Here is a 12,549-nt window from a genome sequence, read left to right as displayed (position 1 = left end):
AAATGAAGAGGCCTAGGACCTTGGGAATCGCTGGGGCTTCACTTCTGCAGTGTTAGCAGGTAAGTAATCAGCCCACAGGAGACGCGTGCAGTGTCTAAACACACACGCGGCTTTTCAATGCGTTTCAATGGCAAATGTCGCGGTTTGTATTTTACAGTTCTAGGGCACTTCGCAAAAGTCAACAGGCAAGCAACTTACAGGGTAAGTATTTCGAGAGCCAACACACACTTGGGCACCGGAGTGCACGAGTTACCTCACCCAGGGAAGCCGGGTGCATAGGTGTCCTTTGGTGTCGGGCCCGATGCTGTTTTCAATGGAGATCCTTGAAGACTTGCTGCTTGTGACGACTGGAGAGGTGTCCGTTCGAATCCGACGATGGATTGGAGTTGCAGAAGACCTAGAAATTGAGGGGACAGAGTTCAGAGTCACTTGCCAGTGACCGGTGGCCAGCAAGATGGATGACCACAGCTGTCGCGTCTCTTCAGGTCGATGATGGTGTTTTGTCTCGTCGCTCACGAGGACCAGGAGGGATCGAAGATGACCAGCAGCTGGCTTCGGAGGTTCCCACGACGTCTGCAGCTGATGACGGTGTCGGCACCCGGATTGGAGCCAACAAGCCTTGGCAACTGCAAGTCTCGTGTAGAGTGAAGATTGCCAATGGTACAGACCAACAAGGTCTGATGGACTTACCCAGCGAGGGTAAGTGAGGGCAGGCCCAGAGCAACCAGGCGAGCCCTTGAAGTCGATGTGGAAGTCTTCAGGTGAGTTACTAGCCAACGGGCAGCAACCGCGAAGACGCCTTTGCAGGAAAAGTTTAACAACAGCCCACGGTCACTCGGGACGGGGTAGGCCGCTGAATTTCGGTACTAGACCTGCTAGGGACTTGGACAACAAGTGGTCTAAAGCACAACTTCGTTGGACGTAGATTAGGGCTTGCACTCGAAATCAGTGCACGGTTCCCTGGTATTGCTGTTCCTCGTCACTCGTGGGGTCCAGATGCCACAGCTTCGCTGGGGACTCAAAATGGCCGTCGAGAGGTCAGGAAATCCGCTTCAGGGGACGCAGGGACTTCGGTCTCTGGCGGGAGCGGTAAAGTTTGCAACCGTTGTAGAAGAGTTTTGGTGCCTGCCAAGCAGGGGAGTCACTCCTTGACTCCAAGGGAGATTCTTGAGTCTTCCAGAGATGGTGGAACGTCGAAGGGCCAGGATTCTTCTTAGTAGAGCGTTGTCCAGGTGTAATCTAAGTTGCATTGGCAAGCTTTGGTATCTTATAGTGAAAAGATGGGAAGGACTAGCTCTATGAACACTCCTCTAGGAGGGTCAGGGTAGTGGGTGGTTACACCCACTTCCCTTTGTCCAGTTTCGCGCCAGAGCAGGGGCAGGTAGCCCCTGAACCGGTTTGAGCTGGCATATGCACAGAGGAGCCTACTGCTCCCCCAGTGCAGGACTTCAAAGCACTCTAAGAGTGCACCCACCCAGCTCCAATACACTAAATCCTGTCTGGGAGGTGGTGACACCTCCCTGTGACAGGAAACCCTTTGGTGGGCTCCCTCCACTGCGAGTTTCGGTCAGCAGCAGGAGGGCAGCCCGGTGTCTGTGCTGGTGGCATCCATTTTGTGATGCCAGGGCTCTAGATGATTTCTACCGTGTAGTACAGTGGGTACATGTCGTCCCCTCTAGAAGGGTGGGATCCTACTCCCACACCAGTTACTGGTGTGGGAGTAGGATTCCAAGTTGTTTGACACCAAACACGGCATGTTTTGATGCAGTCATTCCAAAGTTAGCATTTACCGCGAGGTTATAATGCACTTAAGAGTATATGGTTTAACCGCATCCACAAACAGCAGCAGAGAATAGACTCTGCCAGCTGCAGAGGGGTCCTGCTCAGGCAGAAGCACCCCCTCACATAGTAAACCAAGCACCCTGCCCTTGGGATTGATAGGGCCTACCATAGGGGTGACTGATAGGTTTATATGTGTGTGTATGGTGAGATATAGGAACCTATACCTCAGTGAGGAGTGCTACCACTACCTCACACAGGCTGCAGTAGCAGGCCTGTGGTGTCAGATTGTGAATGCTTCCCAGGGGTGGCATAATACATGCTGCAGCCCCTGGTAGGCCTGTGAAGTACCAATGCCCTAGGTACCTAAGGTACCATATACTAGGGGCTCATAAGGTACCACAGTATCCAATCACTAGTGCATCTAATATGCACACCAATCATTTAAGGGAGTAAGCAGATAGGCTGGGGTCCTGGATAGCAGGATCCGAGCCAGACTAGTCAAAACCATTCAAACACCAGGTAAAAAGTGGGGGCAACCATATAGTCAGATTCCACCTTCCTACATAACCCCTCCCCCCCCAAACGAAAGGAGATAAGGCTAACCTTGCCCAGTTAAGTCTTTATTTCCTGAGTGGCCATATAAGGAAGAACCTGCACTAGCATGGTTGCTCCCTGTCTCATGGTCCACTTGGGAAATCCTACCCCAAGGGGTTTTGGAGTTTCTCCAAAGTCTAGGGAAATTACCTGTATTGTTTTCTGGTACAGAAGTAGGCTGGTGGGGTGTCTGAGTGTGGAAGTGAGGCCCTATTTGGGGTGGTCTCAACTTCCTCAGCACACTGGTCACCATGGAAGCCTTTCTGTCCATGACTGTGTCATATCTGGCCCTATGGGTCAACCTCTGGCTGCCTACAGCTGGGGGTTGGGTCCCTCTGGTTGGAGTAGTGGAGGGCATTGGAATGTTTGGGGCAACTATGCCCCAGGTTTCCCTGTGCCCAACAAAGTCCATCTGGGGGGTAACTGTACCTAGGGGTAAGGGGGATCCCTCAGTTTGTAGAGGAATATTCACCTGGCTAGAACTACTCCACTGACCTCTGCATCCCTGGGCTGACTGAGGCAGGGTAGAGAGGGGCAGGATACCTGCTCCAGACTGGGTGCCACCTTGGAAGGATCCCTTGCCATCAGAGTTGTGGCCAGGACAGGCCTGACCACTTCTGGGGCAGTTACTTCACAAGGGGCAGGATCAGTTCCCTTAGAAACTTGACCCTTACCTTTAGTCTGGTGGGGGGAGGACTGTTCCTCACCCCCTATGCTCTCTGTTTGTGTGGAGTGATCCATAGTTTCAGGCTTCACTCCCCTTATTTTCTCCTGGGGTGGAGGTGAGGCCCTCAGGGTCTCATCCACTCTCTCGGGGATGCCTAACATTCTTAAATGGGCATTGTGATCTACCTCAGCCCAGGTTGAGATTTCCAGATCATTCCCCAGTAGACAATCCACAGACAAGGTTGGGGACACTGCCACTCTTTGGGCCAGTGACCTCTCCCCAGCTGAGATTTACCACTGCCATGGGATGGTCTGTCCTAATTCCATCAATATTGGTCACCTGGTAGCTAAACTCAGGTAAAAGCTGTTCTAGGGGCACTAGTCTCTTTGTCACCATGGTGACACTAGCCCCTGTGTCCCTGTAGGCCACAGCCTTCTGACCATTGATCATGGGCTCTTGTCTGTACCTGCTCAAGATATTGGGACTCATGGTAAAGTTGGCAAACCCCATGCCACCATCACAGACTAGAGTTGCTTGTGTAGGGGACCTGGTTAGGCCAGAGTCCACCTGAGTTCCCCAAGAAAGCCCAACTAATTTTTTGGGTGCACTCCCACCACATGGGGGATTACTACTGGTAGTAACAGGAGGTGTTGGAGCTGCAAAGGGAGGAACATTTTCTTTATTGCCATTCTTTGGACAGCTGGAGTCAGTTTTCCAGTGTCCAGGTTGCTTGCACACATGGCGATATGGTTTCTTATTGGAAGAGGAAGGATTTTGGGACCCACCCCCAGAACTGGGTTGAGGACTTTTCTGTTTTATCATCCCCACCTTTCTCTTTGGGCTTAGTGGAATCTTTCTTCTGGTCACCACCTTGGTTCTTGGGCCTAACCCTGGTTCTGACCCATTTGTCTGCCTTCTTTCCCAATTCTTGGGGAGAGGTCAGATCAGCGTCCACCAGGTAATGGTGTAAGAGTTGGTTTTGACAATTATTAAGGATCTGCTCTCTCATAATCAAATTATACAATCCTTTAAAGTCAGTGACTCTACTGCCAACTATCCAACCCTCCAGAGCCTTGGTAGCACAATCTACAAAGTCCACCCAATCCTGAGTCTGTGCTTTCTGGGTGTCTCTGAACTTGAACCTGTACTGTTCAGTGGTTAAGCCAAACCCATCTATTAATGCACTCTTCACGGATTCATAATCATTAGCATCCTCTTCTCTAACAGTGAGGAGCTCGTCTCTACCTTTATCTGAAAAGGAGAGCCACAAGATTGCTGCCCACTGTTTCTGGGGGACCTGTTGAACTTTACAGGCCCTCTCCATAGCAGTTATCCATTTGTGGATATCATCCCCACTCTGGTAGGGAGGAACAACCTTGGACAGGTTCCTATGATCTGGCATGTAATCTCTGCCTCTAGGGACACTGTTGCTGCCACCAGGGGTATCTAACCCCTCCTTCTTAGAAGCTCTTTGGAGCTCGAAGGCTTCCCTATCTAAGGCCAATTGCTTGGTTCTGACGGCAAGCCTAGCTTCCTCATACTGGAGCATCTTGAACCTTCTTTCAGAGGAGGACTTCCTGGGAAAGTTGGAGTTCCTCTGGTGAACAGATTCTCTTCCAGAGTGGTATGAATGGTCAGAGTCCCCGGAAAGGGACCTAGGCCTTCCTCCCACTTTGTCAGCACTCTTAGGGAGATTTCCTCTGTTCCTTTCAGACCCTTCTGGGTCTGGCCCTTCAACCACAGACTCCAGGTCATCTTGATTTTCATCATCAGACCCAGAGACTATGTTTGAACCACCCCCTGATGCAGACCCACTTGCTCCTAGAGCTTGTCTCAGGTCATCTGCTACTAACAGATCTATCAGGTGTTGTGATGAGGGACTCCTGCCCACCCTCAGTTGTCTTTCAAAGCATAAGGCCTTCAGTTCAGTGTAGGCTATATCTTTGTACTGAGATGGGCTGGACCCACTGGCTCCACCATGGTGAGACATACTAGTGTTGTGCAGTGTTGTACTACCTACACTAGTTGAGGCCTACTGGACCTAGCTTGAGCTGTAGCAAGGGTGTGCTTGTCCCTTCACAAACAGCTCTAAGTTCAGTAGAACTTATTGATACTAGCTTGACTTTATATGTACCTTGAGTACCTTAAGTGGTTTTCAGTTAGTAATTCAAATAGAGATTTTCTGGTAAAACAATGGCAAGCTGGAATCCCACACGCTGCCCACCAATGTGAGAAGTTGGCCTGGCATATGCTGGTCACTAGTTATAGTGGCCACCTTGCACCAGTCCAATTCGACTCTTGGTAGATAGGTTTAAAGACAACCTTTTAAAGAAAGCTATCTTAGTGGTAGCTGTGGAGAGCAGCCTTCAGGCTAAGTCTCTGAGGAATGTAAAGCAGCTTGTTTTACCTTATAATCTATTGAATTACCAAATGAAAAGACACCACACAGGTATATATATCAAATATATATGTATTTATTTCTAAATATACTCTACTAATCTCTTTATGAGATTAGAACCAGGTAAACATTCAAAAGATCAACAGTTCTCAATAAATTAAGCACAAATATGGCTGTAGCCCTAGGGGCGTACCAGACCATATACTAAAATAATGGGTTAACAAACTCGACTTGCAAAATGAAGAGGCCTAGGGCCTTGGGAATCGCTGGGGCTTCACTTCTGCAGTGTTAGCAGGTAAGTAATCAGCCCACAGGAGACGCGTGCAGTGTCTAAACACACACGCGGGTTTTCAATGCGTTTCAATGGCAAATCTCGCGGTTTGTATTTTACAGTTCTAGGGCACTTCGCAAAAGTCAACAGGCAAGCAACTTACAGGGTAAGTATTTCTAGAGCCAACACACACTTGGGCACCGGAGTGCACGAGTTACCTCACCCAGGGAAGCCGGGTGCATAGGTGTCCTTTGGTGTCGGGTCGCGATGCTGTTTTCAATGGAGATCCTTGAAGACTTGCTGCTTGTGACGACTGGAGACGTGTCCGTTCGAATCCGACGATGGATTGGAGTTGTAAAGACCTAGAAATTGAGGGGACAGAGTTCAGAGTCACTTGCCAGTGACCGGTGGCCAGCAAGATGGATGACCACAGCTGTCGCGTCTCTTCAGGTCGATGATGGTGTTTTGTCTCTTCGCTCACGAGGACCAGGAGGGATCGAAGATAACCAGCAGCTGGCTTCGGAGGTTCCCACGACGTCTGCAGCTGATGACAGTGTCGGCACCCGGATTGGAGCCAACAAGCCTTGGCAACTGCAAGTCTTGTGTAGAGTGAAGATTGCCAATGGTACAGACCAGCAAGGTCCGATGGACTTACCCAGCGAGAGTAAGTGAGGGCAGGCCCAGAGCAACCAGGCGAGCCCTTGAAGTCGATGTGGAAGTCTTCAGGTGAGTTACTAGCCAACGGGCAGCAACCGCGAAGACGCCTTTGCAGGAAAAGTTTAACAACAGCCCACGGTCACTCGGGACGGGGTAGGCCGCTGAATTTCGGTACTAGACCTGCTAGGGACTTGGACAACAAGTGGTCCAAAGCACAACTTCTTTGGACGTAGATTAGGGCTTGCACTCGAAACCAGTGCACGGTTCCCTGGTATTGCTGTTCCTTGTCACTCGTGGGGTCCAGATGCCACAGCTTTGCTGGGGACTCAAAATGGTCGTCGAGAGGTCAGGAAATCCGCTTCAGGGGACGCAGGGACTTCGGGCTCCGGCGGGAGCGGTAAAGTTTGCAACCGTTGTAGAAGAGTTTTGGTGCCTGCCAAGCAGGGGAGTCACTCCTTGACTCCAAGGGAGATTCTTCAGTCTTCCAGAGATAGTGGAACGTCGAAGGGCCAGGATTCTTCTTAGTAGAGCGTCGTCCAGGTGTAATCTAAGTTGCATTGGCAAGCTTTGGTATCTTATAGTGAAAAGATGGGCGGGACTAGCTCTATGACCACTCCTCTAGGAGGGTCAGGGTAGTGGGTGGTTACACCCACTTCCCTTTGTCCAGTTTCGCGCCAGAGCAAGGGCAGGTAGCCCCTGAACCGGTTTGAGCTGGCATATGCACAGAGGAGCCTACTGCTCCCCCAGTGCAGGACTTCAAAGCACTCTAAGAGTGCACCCACCCATCTCCAATACACTAAATCCTGTCTGGGAGGTGGTGACACCTCCCTGTGACAGGAAACCCTTTGTTGGGCTCCCTCCACTGCGAGTTTCGGTCAGCAGCAGGAGGGCAGCCCGGTGTCTGTGCTGGTGGCATCCATTTTGTGATGCCAGGGCTCTAGATGATTTCTACCGTGTAGTACAGTGGGTACATGTCGTCCCCTCTAGAAGGGTGGGATCCTACTCCCACACCAGTTACTGGTGTGGGGGTAGGATTCCAAGTTGTTTGACACCAAACACGGCATGTTTTGATGCAGTCATTCCAAAGTTAGCATTTACCGCGAGGTTATAATGCACTTAAGAGTATATGGTTTAACCGCATCCACAAACAGCAGCAGAGAATAGACTCTGCCAGCTGCAGAGGGGTCCTGCTCAGGCAGAAGCACCCCCTCACATAGTAAACCAAGCACCCTGCCCTTGGGATTGATAGGGTCTACCATAGGGGTGACTGATAGGTTTATATGTGTGTGTATGGTGAGATATAGGAACCTATACCTCAGTGAGGAGTGCTACCACTACCTCACACAGGCTGCAGTAGCAGGCCTGTGGTGTCAGATTGTGAATGCTTCCCAGGGGTGGCATAATACATGCTGCAGCCCCTGGTAGGCCTGTGAAGTACCAATGCCCTAGGTACCTAAGGTACCATATACTAGGGGCTCATAAGGTACCACAGTATCCAATCACTAGTGCATCTAATATGCACACCAATCATTTAAGGGAGTAAGCAGATAGGCTGGGGTACTGGATAGCAGGATCCCAGCCAGATTAGTCAAAAACCATTCAAACACCAGGAAAAAAGTGGGGGCAACCATATAGTCAGATTCCACCTTCCTACATAATTGCACACCACACGCACAACATATACCAACTATTGAATGCACACCCACAGGCACCACACTCCTAAGCACCACAACAACAATATTTAGTTTTTAAGTGTTGATACAGGTGTGTACATTTTTCCTTCACAAGTTGTAAAATGAACACTACTGCATTACACATCATAAAAAATTGTATGTAAGAGCAATGCAAAAAACATGAGGCTACAGCAATTGTCAACACACGATTCATAGTAAGACAGTTGTAGAAGTTTCCTACCTTAGATCCCGCCGTCAACAGAGTCATCTGGCGTCGTGATGGAGTCGGAGCAGCAAAGAAGGTAGCGGGATAATGGGGTTCAAGATAGAAACTGAAGTAGGAAACAGTAAATAAAAAAAAGGTACGTCCTTACTTCATTTCTTTAGATTCCGCCAACTCAAAGTAGGAGGTATTCCTGACACATTTCCTTCGACGGAAAGCCAAATCGTGATTAGCTCGGCGGTCATCTTGGCTGGACTCCTGCCAACAGCCGCTTCTGCCTATGGTGCCGTTGATACGGGTGAGAATTCCTGGCAAAGTTGGCTGGACTCTCGCAGTCTTTCATCCATGGAACCTTCAACATCAAAATCACGCGGGCAGACCGCCAAATAGGTGGGCAGTGACTCTATAGAAAAAATCACAGTGTACCATTACTGCCAAGATCTAAATCAGTCCCTACATCTTTTAGGAAAACACAACAGTTATTTGTAGCTTTCTCCAACCTTAGAAAAGGAAAAGTAATTTCAAAAGAAGGAATTGTGCGATGGATAGTAAAATACATATAGATATGTTACATAAAAGTCAAATGTACATTACCATCAGTTCCGCAAGCACATTCTACTAGAAAAAACTTACTTCTTTGGCCTTTCTAGGGAGGATTCCTTTAGCCGTCAATTTTAAGTCAGATATATGGACTAATCCACACCCGTTTACTAAACACTATTGTGTATCTTGATGCCTAAAACTTGTTGAGGCCTTGGTTCATTGTGTCTAGTATATGTATCCATTTGCATTCCCTTACATTTAGGGTGGACAATGCATTGCCTCCTCTGGGATTCCGGAGTACCCTTTCAAGAACCCACCACCTCAAGCTGTCTGTTAGGTGTTTCACAGTCGGAAAATGTTCGACCAGGAGGGCCCTCTGTACTCCTATCTTATCCTACTGTAATGTTGGAAGATTCTGGCCTTCACCTTTTGTCGTGTCTCACCCGCATATAACTTGTCACAAGGGCTTTTAATCTTCACCATAGACACTACACACATGGTCTGATATCATGTATAATTTTGTCGTGCAGTCTGTGTATATATGTTCTTTAGTTGTGAAGAAGACCCGTTGTGATGGTTGAATGAGAACACATTCGATAAGGGTCAAAACATCGACGATATTTATATTTAAGGTTCTGCATCATTGGTCAACAAGCCTACAATAGGCTGTGGTTTGCACTGAAGTAAAAAGACAGAAACAGACACCTCATCAAGTAATTTGTTCACATGTTATGTTTATGTAATTTGTTGGTGTTGTTAGAACCATATGATCACATTGTGTCACTATGTCACTTTTATAAAACAGCCCTGTTTGACAGTATAACTTTCAAATGTATAACTTTGTTATATGAATATACAGAGGAACTGCAGACTCTTGTGTGTCGTGTAAATCCTGTATTGACCTTTTAAGTTACCTGATAAAAGTAATATTCTATAAGAAAATTTTCACTCCAACATACACTTTACATGAACCTTTACAAGCCAGCTCTAGAGTCACGGAGCGGAAGCCAACCAGGCTATGTCAGTGCCTCATGATCTCTATAACACTTGAACTGTGATTGACAATGAGCAGGCCTGAAGCACAATCAAAGTTTCATGATGACTGCAGGCACCCTCTTTATAGGAGTGTTGTCTGCAGTGCCTAATTTGTGTCAGGGTTCTCTGTAGGGTAGGGAGCATGACCATAACGGACCCTGAGTAACCCTGTTATCTCTCCAGTCCCCTAATCTTTTTTTATTTCAAATCGTTTTTATTGAGTTATAAGAAAAATCAAATAATAAGACCATTCATAATAATAATAATGAAGAATAAGAATAAGTAAATCAATCAAACAGGGGAAAACAGATGTAAAGACAACGTAAGTAAGTAAATAAACAGATACCATATATACTCTAAAATATAAAATATAAATTATAAATTGCTCAAGTGCCCAACCAAGATATTCGCAGTTAGTTCGTAGAAGACGTAGAGGTAAATGAGCCAGCACAGTTCACCATGGGAGTTCACGGTAGTATACAGTGCAGTATGTAGCACAAGTGTGTCAAGTATTTACATACTACGCAGTTATAGAGGCATGAGTTACAATACAGTACTGGAGATCGTCATGGTGGGTCGTATGAGAATGATGAGGCATCAAGGGACTTCCAGAGTTTCCTGTGGGTTTTACGCCATGGAGAAGTATGGAGCACGGCATTGTCCACTCCTCTGAGGGAAGATAGCCATTCTTGCCACATTCTAAAAGACACTTACACAATACAATTTTACAGGCTAAGGTAAGCATGAGGTCTAGCAGGTACCGGTCATTAACATTTTCAACTTTAGGGTCCAGGGCACCTAATATAATATATGAAATTTTCCTTGAAGGGGCTATGTTGAAGGTGTTACTTATACAATCGTAAACCTTGTCCCAATATGTTTGTAAGGTAGGGCAAGAGAAGAGCATGTGGGAGAGGTTACCAACGTTGGATTTACAGTTCCAGCATGTCGGGCTCTCACTTAGATTGAGTTTAAAGATTTTCTCGGGTGTCCAGTATGTCCTATTTATTAACATAAGTTTGGTTTGCGACAGTATTGGAGATATTTTATTTGAAAATGGTGTGATGTGTATTTTATCCCAGTCATATGGGATGTTGTTGGAGTTGGGTTCAGACTCCCATTTAACTTCACATTTTCTGTGAGACTTATGAGGTTTGGGAGAGAGAAGTTTATATATCTTAGAGACGGTGTGTCCTGTCTCTAGTAGTTGTGACATCTTGGAGACTACCGTCGGGTCGAAGGGTTTATTAGAGCGCATCAAGAGGAGAGATTTTAGTTTTAGGAAGTTATAAAAGTCAATCGGTTTTAGTTTGTGCCGGTCTTGGAAGGTAGAACAAGGTAATGGGAGGGCCCCAGTAAAGAGGTCTTTGACTAGATATGCCCTTTTGAGACCAATGTTCCCAGTGGAGCATCTCACCATTGATCTTCAGGCTTGGGTTTCGCAAGAGAGCGGACATGTTGGACTTATTGACTTTTAGTTGGTAGAGGTGGTCTAGTCGTAAAAGGGCTCTTTTGGTGTTAAGCCGAATGTACTTTGAGTGGGGTAGGTGGTATACATTCATGGTAAGGAGGGCAGATAGAGGCATATCATTGATTGTCGACCTTTCTATGTCTAACCAGACTGGGGTATAGTCAGTCTGCGTGATTAGCCAGTTGCAATGAAAAACAATAATGATATAAAGAACACAAAATCCAAAACCCTGGTCCAACCCACCCTCAACCCTGACCCTCCCACCCACCCTTCAAGGTAGAAAACAGACATGGTGACTGGGGAAGAGAGTCCCCCCCCCCCCCATGTGAGCCAGACAAGATGTATTAGTTACATGAGATCATTGTGTGGCTTGAGAGTAGCAAACTTCAGCGTTAGGAACTAAGAGCTGAGGACTAAGAACTCAGAACTAAGAACTGACAACTGAATGTGGGCGGGCTCATTCCAGGATATAACGCAGTATTCATGGGAGCAGTGTCCACTGATAGCAATATCTAGCAATAAATCTAGCAATATATCTACCAATATATCTAGCAAATCTAGCAGTATCTGGCAATACCTAGCAATATACCTAGCAGTATCTACCAAATCTAGCAATATCTAACAGCATCTAGCAATATCTTGCAATATCCAGCAACATATAGTAATATATAGCAATATATCAATACATAGTAACATATAGTAATATAGCAATATCTAGCAACATATAGCAATGTCTGACACTGTCTATCTAGTGCCTATCTAAAGCCTATCTAATGACCTGCCTATCTAATGACATGCCTATCTAGTGAAATGACAACTAATAGCATGCAGTACGAACAGTTAAGGCTGTTCAGGCAATTCAGGCAGCTTGTTGGTTAGTTGGCATCTAGTTGTTTATCCATAACAAGATACTATAGCAGGGAAGGACAAACACTGTTGTACAAATCACTGTAGATTTTTAGAACACATCATGGCCAGGGAGCAACAACCTGCATAGGTTAGAAATATTTGTGACCGCTACATAACATTAGAGTATCAAGGTAAATTTAAGTAAACCAGGAGCGGCCTAAGAGCCTGTAGCAGAAGGACCCGGCAGGATCATTGGAGTCATCGAGGAATTTCTTTAGTTGTAGGTGATCTGTGAAAAAGGGAGGGGATCCCTGGATCATTACTCGGAATTTTGCTGGTCCTGCGAAGGCATATTGATAGTTCAAGGATTGTAGCTTTGTTCGAAG

The 12,549-nt window shown here is 46.9% G+C and overlaps 1 protein-coding gene and 1 long non-coding RNA gene across 7 annotated transcripts in view; one reads left to right on the top strand and one right to left on the bottom strand.

The window, feature by feature from the left end:
- The window catches only part of SCUBE3 (signal peptide, CUB domain and EGF like domain containing 3), a 1,455,403-nt gene that overhangs the window by 28,075 nt on the left and 1,414,779 nt on the right, over positions 1-12,549 (top strand). The window lies entirely within an intron of this gene.
- Positions 1-12,549, bottom strand: part of LOC146871519 (uncharacterized) — a 366,584-nt gene that overhangs the window by 162,667 nt on the left and 191,368 nt on the right. For 4 of the 6 annotated variants that reach the window (XR_014981011.1, XR_014981009.1, XR_014981013.1 and 1 more), the window contains one exon: positions 8,417-8,668. This is a non-coding gene — a long non-coding RNA (uncharacterized LOC146871519). Of the gene's footprint in view, positions 1-8,283; positions 8,669-12,549 lie in introns of all 6 variants that reach the window. The other 2 variants (XR_014981010.1, XR_014981014.1) reach the window with 1 other exon arrangement.

This window comes from Triturus cristatus, chromosome 1_1 (assembly GCF_964204655.1).
Source record: "Triturus cristatus chromosome 1_1, aTriCri1.1, whole genome shotgun sequence".
NCBI lineage: Eukaryota > Metazoa > Chordata > Amphibia > Caudata > Salamandridae > Triturus > Triturus cristatus.
This window is presented reverse-complemented; position numbering and strand designations above follow the sequence as displayed.